This window comes from Bos grunniens, chromosome 20 (assembly GCF_055505025.1).
Source record: "Bos grunniens cultivar Pamir isolate PY7600 chromosome 20, Bosgru_T2T1.0, whole genome shotgun sequence".
In the NCBI taxonomy this organism is placed as follows: Eukaryota; Metazoa; Chordata; class Mammalia; order Artiodactyla; family Bovidae; genus Bos; species Bos grunniens.
Genome location: NC_141184.1, coordinates 68,094,379 through 68,104,564, shown reverse-complemented (window position 1 = coordinate 68,104,564; position 10,186 = coordinate 68,094,379). Strand labels below are relative to the sequence as shown.

The window sequence follows — 10,186 nt, the reverse complement described above, 5'->3', positions numbered from 1 at the left end:
ATGCTGTAAAGAGCAATATTGCATAGGAACCTGGAATGTTAGGTCCATGAATCAAGGCAAATTGGAAGTGGTCAAACAGGAGATGGCAAGAGTAAACATAGACATTCTAGGAATCAGCAAACTAAGATGGACTGGAATGGGTGAATTTAACTCAGATGAGCATTATATCTACTACTGTGGGCAGGAATCCCTTAGAAGAAATGGAGTAGCCATCATAGTCAACAAAAGGGTCCAAAATGCAGTACTTGGATTTAATCTCAAAAACGACAGAATGATCTCTGTTCGTTTACAAGGCAAACCATTCAATATCACAGTAATCCAAGTCTATGCCCCAACCAATAACGCTGAAGAAGCTGAAGTTGAATAGTTCTATGAAGACCTACAAGGCCTTCTAGAACTAACACCCAAAAAAGATGTCCTTTTCATTATAGGGGACTGGAATGCAAAAGTAGGAAGTCAAGAAACACCTGGAGTAACAGGCAAATTGGCTTTGGGGTACAGGATGAAGCAGGGCAAAGGCTAATAGGGTTCTGCCAAGAGAATGCACTGGTCATGGCAAACACCCTCTTCCAACAACACAAGAGAAGACTCTACACATGGACATCACCAGATGGTCAACACTGAAATCAGATTGATCATATTCTTTGCAGCCAAAGATGGAAAAGCTCTATACAGTCAGCAAAAACAAGACTGGGAGCTGACTGTGGCTCAGATCATGAACTCCTTATTGCCAAATTCAGACTGAAATTGAAGAAAGTGGAGAAAACCACTAGACCATTCAGGTATGACCCAAATCAAATCTTTTATGATTATACAGTGGAAGTGAGAAATAGATTTAAGGGACTAGATCTGATAGATAGAGTGCCTGATGAACGATGGACGGAAGTTTGTGACATTGTACAGGAGACAGGAATCAAGACCATCCCCAAGAAAAAGAAATGCAAAAAAAAAAAGATAAAATGGATATGCAAACTACTTTTTAAATTATTTGTTGATTTAAAAGATATAATTCTAATAAAATTCTGTTTATCTTTAATCATTATTAAACTTCGAATGTACTTATTGTTTAATCAATTGTATTTAATAATAATTATCATGTTATTTTAACCCAGAAAGGTTTTTTTCTACTAATAGGTTGACCCTGTGGCCACAGAAAATACAAATTACAGCATATAGAAGAGAAGTATGATAGGGTGATCAATAAAACACTTTTAAGCATTAGAATATGTTTGGGATAAAATTAGGATAAAATTATCTGGGGAAAATGGAATGGAAATACGAGTTCAGGGAGGAAAAGAAAAGAATATTAAATTTCCTCCTATTGGAAAAGAGCTTATTCGTGTGTATTTTTAAAGGTTGATGGTATAAAATTCTCATTTAAATTTCATTGAGAAGAGTATTGAAACAATTTTTCACTATCAACACACTGAAAATTCTTTTCATCTATTTATGTTGAAAATTTTAGATACCAGTTTCAGTTCAGTTCGGTCTCTCAGTAGTGTCCGACTCTTTGTGACCCCATGAATTGCAGCATGCCAGGCCTCCCTGGAGTTCACTCAAGTTGGAGTTCACCAACTCCGGGAGTTCACTCAAACTCATGTCCATCAAGTTGGTGATGCCATCCAGCCATCTCATCCTCTGTCGTCCCCTTTTCCTCCTGCCCTCAATCCCTCCCAGCATCAGAGTCTTTTCCAGTGAGTCAACTCTTCGCATGAGGTGGCCAAAGTATTGGGAGTTTCAGCTTCAGCATCAGTCCTTCCAGTGAACACCCAGGACTGATCTCCTTTAGGATGGACTGGTTGGATCTCCTTGCAGTCCAAGGGACTCTCAAGAGTCTTCTCCAACACCACAGTTCAAAAGCATCAATTCTTTGGCGCTCAGCTTTCTTCACAGTCCAACTCTCACATCCATACATGACCAATGGAAAAACCATAGCCTTGACTAGATGAACCTTTGTTGGCAAAGTAATGTCTCTGCTTTTCAATATGCTATCTAGGTTGGTCATAACTTTTCTTGCAAGGAGTAAGTGTCTTTTAATTTCATGGCTGCAATCACCATCTGCAGTGATTTTGGAGCCCAGAAAAATAAAGTCTGACACTGTTTCCACTGTTTCCCCATCTATTTTCCATGAAGTGATGGGACCAGATGCCATGATCTTAGTTTAAGAAATGTGTAACTGCATAATGTTTGAAGATTTGAAGGGGGTGGTGATGTAAGCAAAAAAGGTTAAAGATTACTACTGAATATCACTGTGGTGACTAAAGAAAGGGTCTTGCTACTCTGAGTGCCAGAATCTGAAACCTTCAATCTTGAATAAGACTAGACATCTGCCAAGAAGTCCTTGACCTAAATGTGAAAGAATTGGATTTGGATAATATACCTCCTCAATAATAATGGGGGACTCCCCTGGTGGTCCAGTGACTAAGACTCCTTGCTCCCAATGCTGGGGTTCAGTCTCTGGTCAGAGAACTAGATCTCACATGCTGCAACTAACTAAAGATCCCATGACTAAGACTGTGTGCAGCCAAATAGATAAAAATAAATGTTTAAAAAAATTTAATAACCAAAGACATACCTGTTGAAATAACCATCAGATAGTCAATCCTTTTGTCCCACTTCTGACTCATGAGTAGCTGCACGCAGGCTACCTACCCTACCACTGAAGACTGTTAAGAGTCTAACGCCTTTTCAAAATCATTCAAAATCACTCTCCCCACCTGTGTTCTGGCTCTTTGCATTTCCCTCACAGCTCCATACTTGCTGGGATCACTCTTTCTGGCATTTCTTCTCCCATGCTGGGGAGGATGAGGTGGGTACTAGCAAATGAGGTGAGAAATGAGAACTGACAAGAGCAAAATTCAGCAAGTTTGATAAGACTCTTTTTTTGCCAAAGCCTATCCCAGGCCTTTCTGGAGGCTCTGAACAGCTTCGAGTGTTCCAGGTATTAAATTTATCCTAAGGAATATCCTAAATTCTGAAGATAGATAAGATATAGAGAATAGATACAGAGGGATGAAGTTATATAGGGATTTCCTGATGAACTAAATTCTAGCTGGAAGAACAGAATTTATATGACTGAGGTTTCAGGCATGAATCCCAATGAGTTGTGCTTGTGTATTCAAGTTTGGTCCGTTGCTGGCCTTATTCTGTCCCTCCCACCTGAATGGAAGTGTTGTGTGTCTGCCTTTTGCCTTTTTTCTGTCTGCTATAAGAACTTTGTAACCAGTTGGGGCTCAGAATTACCAAACTTGGAGTGAAGTGTCTGCACCAGGACCATTATCCATGTAACAGGATGTTAAAATACAACTCTTTCAGTCCAGAATTTCAGTTGTGGCCTCAAAGCCGAAAACAATAGGTGTCATTTTAATGCAAAGTCTTACATGAAGTTTGGAAGACCTGTGAAGAGACTGTTGCAAAAAAAAAAAGAAAAAGAAAACCCTAGGAAATGCCCTGGTGGTCCAATGGTTAGGACTCTGTGCTTTCACTGCTGAGGGCCCAGATTCATTCCCTGGTTGGAGAACTACACTTTCACAAACCTCACAGTGCAGGGGAAGAAAGAACAGTTCTGCCAGCTAGTAAGCCCATCCCTGACTTTGAGGGTGTACAGGAAAGCCGTGGAGACTGATTGGCAGAGGTGTGAGAGTATTTAGAGACTTTTTCCCTCCCAGTTCTGGGCAAGTACACCGATATGTGTTCCCTGAAGTTGCAAGACATGGGCACTGGTTCCTCATTCATGTGCGGAAAAGTAAGTACATAGGCCAGAGGCTGAGTGGGAGCAGCCTGTGGCCACAGAGGGAAATACCTGTCTTGGGAAGGCTCATACTTCCTGAGTTCTGAGGGACAAAAATGCATGGTTTGTTGGGGCCAGCTGTAGATTTTGCAAAAAGATTGTCTTGAAATATTTGCTGACCAGGAGGACCATCTGAGGGGCCAATGTGATCTCAACAGGTGTGCCTTGTTGGGGGAGTACCCCACAGTCAGAGATTAAGAGAGGAGGGGGTTCAGGTATCTGGCCAGAGAAGGTATCTCTCATCTGAGAATAACAGGAACCGCAGGGTGGCCCATGAGAGCACTCTGCCATGAAACACCTAGGACATACAGATGCCAGCTTATAACTGGGCGAGTCAAGACATCTGTTCCCCTGCCTCAGATAGGGTTCCTCAGATGCAGACCCTGAGGCAAGGATCCTGTAAAGGGCTTTATTCAGGAGTGGTCCCAGCACTGTCCAACCTGTTAGAGAGGAAAATAAGAAAGGGAAATTGTGCTTTCAGGCAGAGTTCCGTGGAGAAGAGTTTGAGCTGCAGACTGATCCTGGTGTGGTGCTCCAGAATGTCAGTAACCCCTCAGGGTCTATCATGACGGGGGGAGGGAACTCGGCTTTCCTAGTCGTGGATCAGCAGGCTGCCCCTTGGCGCTTTTGGCCTGTGCAGAGCATCACCAGCACAGGGTGCTATCCTCCAGAGAGCAGCTGGCATGGCCTTTGGAAAGAAAAGCACACGAGGCCAGAGGAGGAGGTTAAGGGAATCTGGGTCTGAGCACTCAACAGCGCCTGCTGCAGATCACCCCGCACACTCTTCAGATCCACTTGTTTTTTACATTAAGTTCACGTCATCACAACTTCAAGATTTGAATTGGTCACAGTTTCTAGAAGAAGGATGTTAGAGGGATGAGCAACAGCTCTCACTGAGCTGTTGGTACCAAGGCTGTAAATAATAATAATTTGTCATCTTCCTCTCTCTGTTCTGGATTTCCTCCTTTATATTGCTATAAAGTATAGCAGTATACTTAATATATATATATTATATATATAATAAGATAATAATACTTATTATATAATTATATAATATATAATTATATAATATATATAATTATATATTTATATATATTATATATTTATATTATATAATATATAATATATATTAATATATAAAAATATATTTATAAATATGTATAATTATATATATAATATATATTGTAATAATTACATAATATATAATAATAAATATATATATATATACTGCTAAGTCGCTTCTGTCGTGTCCAACTCTGTGTGACCCCATGAACTGTAGCCCACCAGGTTCCTCTGTCCATAGGATTCTCCAGGCAAGAATACTGGAGTGGGTTGCCATTTCCTTCTCCAATGCATGCATGCTAAGTCGCTTCTGTCGTGTCTGATTCTGTGCGACCCTATGGACAGCAGCCTACCAGGCTCCTCTGCACGGGATTCTCTAGGCGAGAAAATACTTTATATATATACAGTATACTTTTTTGACTATACTGTTTCTGCTGTTCGAGGCGGCTTGCCTTGCAGGGTGTCCCAGATCTTCATCCATGAGAGGTCTGAGGCCCTGGATACTCATACCTTTATGAAGCTGAGCTTGCTGGGATTGGCCATTCACCATTACAGCTGGCCTGGGGGAGAACACAGGCTGAGCTAGGACCTCTAAGGGACCATATTCGGCCCCCAGTTCTCACCCTTACTCACAGGAGAACCGAACAAAGTCCTGCTCTAGCTCTTCTTCAAAGTGATGTGTCACATCTACCCAGTCTTTGCATCTTCTGGCTCTGTCTCTGTCTTATTTTACTCCTGCAGTCTCAGTGTCCATATCAGCTTCCTGCGCTGCCACAGCAAACGACCACAAACCCAGGGGCTTCAGACAGCAGAAGCGCGTCCTCTCGCCGTTCTGGAAGCCAGAGTTCTGCAGTCGAGGTATGGGCGGGACCATATTCCCTCAAGGGCTCTAGGTGAGATTCGTGTCTTCCTCTTTTTTTATTTTTCGTCTGTCTTTTAGTTGTGGTAAAATAGGTGTGCATTATCATTTTAACCACCTTTAAGTGTGCAGTTCAGGGGCACTAAGTGCGCTCACATGGTTGTGCCACCATTGCCACTATCCATCACCAGAAATTTTTTCCCAAACTGAAACTCCATACCCATTAAATAACAACTCCCTGTTTCCCCTCCCCGAGCCCCTGGAAACCACTATCCTACTTTTCCATCTCCGTGAATTTGACAACTCAAGGTACCTCATGAAATAGAATTATACATTATTTGTCCTTTGAGATGGGCTCTGCTCACTTAGTGTATTCTCAAGCCTCATCCATGTTGTAGTATGAGTCCAAAGTCCTTCTCTTTTAAGGCAGGACTTAACATATAAGAAAGGAGTAAGTTGTATTCCCCTGGATTTGTGTGCCACATTTTTATTTCTTTGTCCTCCCATTGATGGACACTTGGGCTGCCTCCACCTTTGGGCTTCTGTGAATAATCCTGCTATGAGCCTGTGTATATAATATCTTAAGTCCCTGCTTTCGGTTCTTTTGGGTATATACTCAGAAGTGGAACTGTTGGATCACATGAAAATTTTATTTTTAATTGTTTGAGGAACTGCTGTACGGTTTTCTGTAGCAGCTGTACCATTTTACTTTCCCACCAGCAATGTACAAGGGTTTCAGTCTCCCTGCATTCTCACCAACAACTGTTATTTTCTGCTTTTTGATGATAGCTATCCTAATGAGTGTGAAGTGGTGTATCCCCTGGTTTTGATTCGTATTTCCCTTATGATTAGTGACGTTGAGTATCATTTCATGTGGCCATTTGCATATCATCTCTGGAGAAATATCTGTTCCTTTACTCATTTTTCAACCCAATTATTCTTTGTTTTGTTGGTGTTATTCTTGAGTTGTAGAAGTTCTTCATATATTCGGGATTTTAATTTCTTATCAAGTATATGATTTAAAAATATTTCCTCCAATATTTTCACTCTGTTGATAGTGTCCGATGCACATAAATTATACATTTTATGTAAATATTTTTCATCTGCTGCCTGTACTTTTGGTGTCAAAGCCAAGACATAACTGCCAAATCCAGTGTTTTGAAGCTTTTCCCATTTCCTTCTAAGTTTTATAGTTTTAGCTCTTACATTTAGGTCTTTGATCTATTTTGAGTTCATTTTTGTGTATGGTGTAAAGTAAGGGTTCAACTTCATTCTTTTGCTTTTTTACCTCTTCCAGTTGCTGGTGGTTCCTGGTTCCTTTTATTGTGGAAACATAATTCCAATTTCTGTCTCTGTCTTCACATGGCCTTCTTCTCTTTGTCTCCATGTTTCTCCTCTGTGCCTGTATCTTATAAGATATCCATCACTGGCCACGTTAATCTGAGATGATCTTAACTTGAGATCTTTAACTTAGTTGTGTCTGCAAAAACACTTATTCCAAATAAGGTCACATTCTGAAATTGTGTGTAGAAATATTTGGGGGAGGTCGCCATTCAGCCCGCTACAGTGTCCATTCTAATCTCCTTTGCTACAAGCAATTTTATTACCAATGCTTTTGTTCCTTTTCCTTAGAAGAATCTTTAACATCCTCTGCCACATCCCACCTAAAGCACTCCATTCAATGCAGTTAGTGCCAGGTCCTGATCTACTGGCTTTTTATTTTTTTTAATTTTTTTTTTTCTACTGGCTTTTTAGCTGTATCTATTCTTTATTTTCTTAGTGGTTGTTCCAGGTTTTGCATTATACCTCCTTAACTTTTCAGTGTATTTAGAATTAATATTTTAACACCACCTAAAATACAGAAACCTGGCAACTGTATGGATGCATTTATCCCTTCCCATCTTTTATGCCATGCTTAATCACTTCAGTCGTGTCCAACTCTCTGTGACCCTATGGACCATGGCCTGCCAGACTCCTCTGTCCATTGGATTCTCCAGGCAAGAATACTGGAGGGGGTCTTTTATGCCATAGGTGTCATATTTACTAATATTATGTCTAAATACATTATAAACCTCACAAGGCAAAGCTCTACATTTTACTTTAAATAGTATTTCTTTTAAAAGTCAGAAGAAAAAACAATCTTTTATGTTTACCCAGTTATTTACCGTTTTTGATTCTCTTTATTCTTTTGTGCATATCCAATTTTCCATCTGGTGTCATTTCTTTTCAGTCTTTCTTTAGCATTTTTTTCAGTACCTCCCTGCTGACAATGAATTACTTTGTTTTTTCTTTTATCTGAAAATGCCCTTATTCATTCTTGAAGGATATTTTGGCTAGATTTAGAATTCTTGGTTAAGAACTTTTTTCTTTCCACACTTAAAGACGTTGGCTTTCTATTATATTAACTTCTTGGGGATCCTGTAAGAAACTACCACAAATGTCATGGCTGAGAACAACAAAATTTATTCTCTTGAAGCTTCTCATTAAAATGGTTTGATTTCCACCACCCCCCACAAAAAAAAAAAAAAAAAACCCACCTGCAGAGAGACAGTTTCACTTCTTCCTTCTTCCTTTCTGTGTCTGATACCTTTTTTAATTTTTCTTGCCTGATTGCTCAAGTAGGACTTCAGTGCTATGTTGACTATGGGATGCTGAGATTAGGCACCCTTGTCTTGTTCCTGATCTTCAGACGAGAGGCTTTCACCACTGAGTATATTAGCTGTACACTCGTCATATATGACCTTTATTACGTTTAGGTACATTCTTTCCATATGTAATCTGTTAAGAGTGTTTATCATGAACAGATATTAAATTTCGTCAAATGCTTTTTCTGTGTCTGTAGAAATGGTGTGATTTTTTTCTTTGATGCTATTGATGTGATGTGTCTTGTTAATTGGTTTGAATGTGTTGAAGCATCCTTACATCCCAGGTGTAAATCTCATTTGATAACGATGAATGAACCTAATATGCTGCTGAATTTGACTTGCTAGTATTTTATTGAGAGTTTTTGCATCTGTATCCATTAGGGATACTGAACCTAATGTATCTTTGTGTACTAATGTAACTTAATGTACCTAATGTGGTTTTCTTTTCTGATAGTGTCCTTTTCTGGTTTTGGTCAGTGTGATGCTGGCCTTTTAAATGAGTTTGGAAGTGTTTCCCCCTCTTCAGTTTTTTAAATAGGACTTTGAACATTTGGTAGAACTCACTGCTGCTGCTGCTGCTGCTGCTAAGTCACTTCAATCATGTCCAACTCTGTGCAACCCCACAGACGGCAGCCCACCAGGCTCCCCCGTCCCTGGGATTCTCCAGGCAAGAACACTGGAGTGGGTTGCCATTTCCTTCTCCAATGCGTGAAAGTGGAGTCGTTCAGTCGTGTCCGACTCCTAGCGACCCCATGGACTGCAGCCCACCAGGCTTCTCCGTCCATGGGATTCTCCAGGCAAGAGTACTGGAGTGGGGTGCCATTGAAGTTATCTGACTGTATCTGGTTGTGGACTTGGTTTCTGGGAGGTTTTTGATTACTAATTCCATCTCTGTTGAGATTTTGTGTTTTTTCCTGATTCAGTTTTGTTAGGTTGCATGTTTCTAGCAATTTATCTATTTCTTCTAGGTTGTATAATTTTTTGCTATGTAATTGTTCATACTAGTCTCTCATGATCCTTTGTATTTCTGTGGTATCAGTTGTAATGTCTTTTCTTTTCTACCTTTTTTTAAAACCTGTTGTTTGCGGGGGAGGTTGTTTTTATTTATTTTTTGGTTGTGATGGGTCTTTGTTGCTGCATGTGGCATTTTTCTAGTTGCAACAAGCGGAAGCTACTCTTCATTGTGGTTTACAGGCTTCTCATTGAGCTGGCTTCTCTTGTTGCAGAGCACAGGCTCTAGGAAACGGGCTTCAGTAGTTGCAGAGCACAGGCTAGGGAGTTGGGGCGTGCAGGCTCGGTGGTTGTGGCTCACGGGTCCTCGAGCACTCAGGCTTCAGTAGTTGTGGTACAGGCTCCGTAATTGCAATTCTTGAGCTCTAGATGGCAGGTTCAGTAATTGTGGCACATGGACTTCAGTTGCTGGTAAGCATGTGGAATCTTCCCAGACAAGGGACTGAACTCATGTCCCTGGCATTGGCAGGCATATTCCCATCCACTGCACCACCAGGGAAGTCCCTTTTCTTTTATTTCTGATTTTATTTGAGTTCTCTCTTCTTGCTGAGTCTAACTAAAGACTTACCAGTTTTGTTTAGTGTTAAGAACAACAAACATCTCTTCAGTTAGTTCAGTTCAGTCGCTCAGTCGTGTCCGACTCTTTGCAACCCCATGAATCGCAGCACGCCAGGCCTCCCAGTCCGTCACCAACTCCCGCAGTTCACTCAGACTCACGTCCATCAAGTCAGTGATGCCATCCAGCCATCTCATCCTCTGTCGTCCCCTTCTCCTCCTGCCCCCAATCCCTCCCAGCATCAGAGTCTTTTCCAATGAGTC

The 10,186-nt window shown here is 40.8% G+C and overlaps 1 long non-coding RNA gene across 1 annotated transcript; it reads left to right on the top strand.

The window, feature by feature from the left end:
- The first annotated feature begins 431 nt into the window (after window positions 1-431).
- LOC147350601 (uncharacterized) lies at window positions 432-2,109 on the top strand. The gene is made up of 2 exons (XR_015149005.1): window positions 432-782; window positions 1,466-2,109. It is a non-coding gene; the product is annotated as an uncharacterized LOC147350601 (long non-coding RNA).
- The last annotated feature ends 8,077 nt before the right edge of the window (window positions 2,110-10,186 follow it).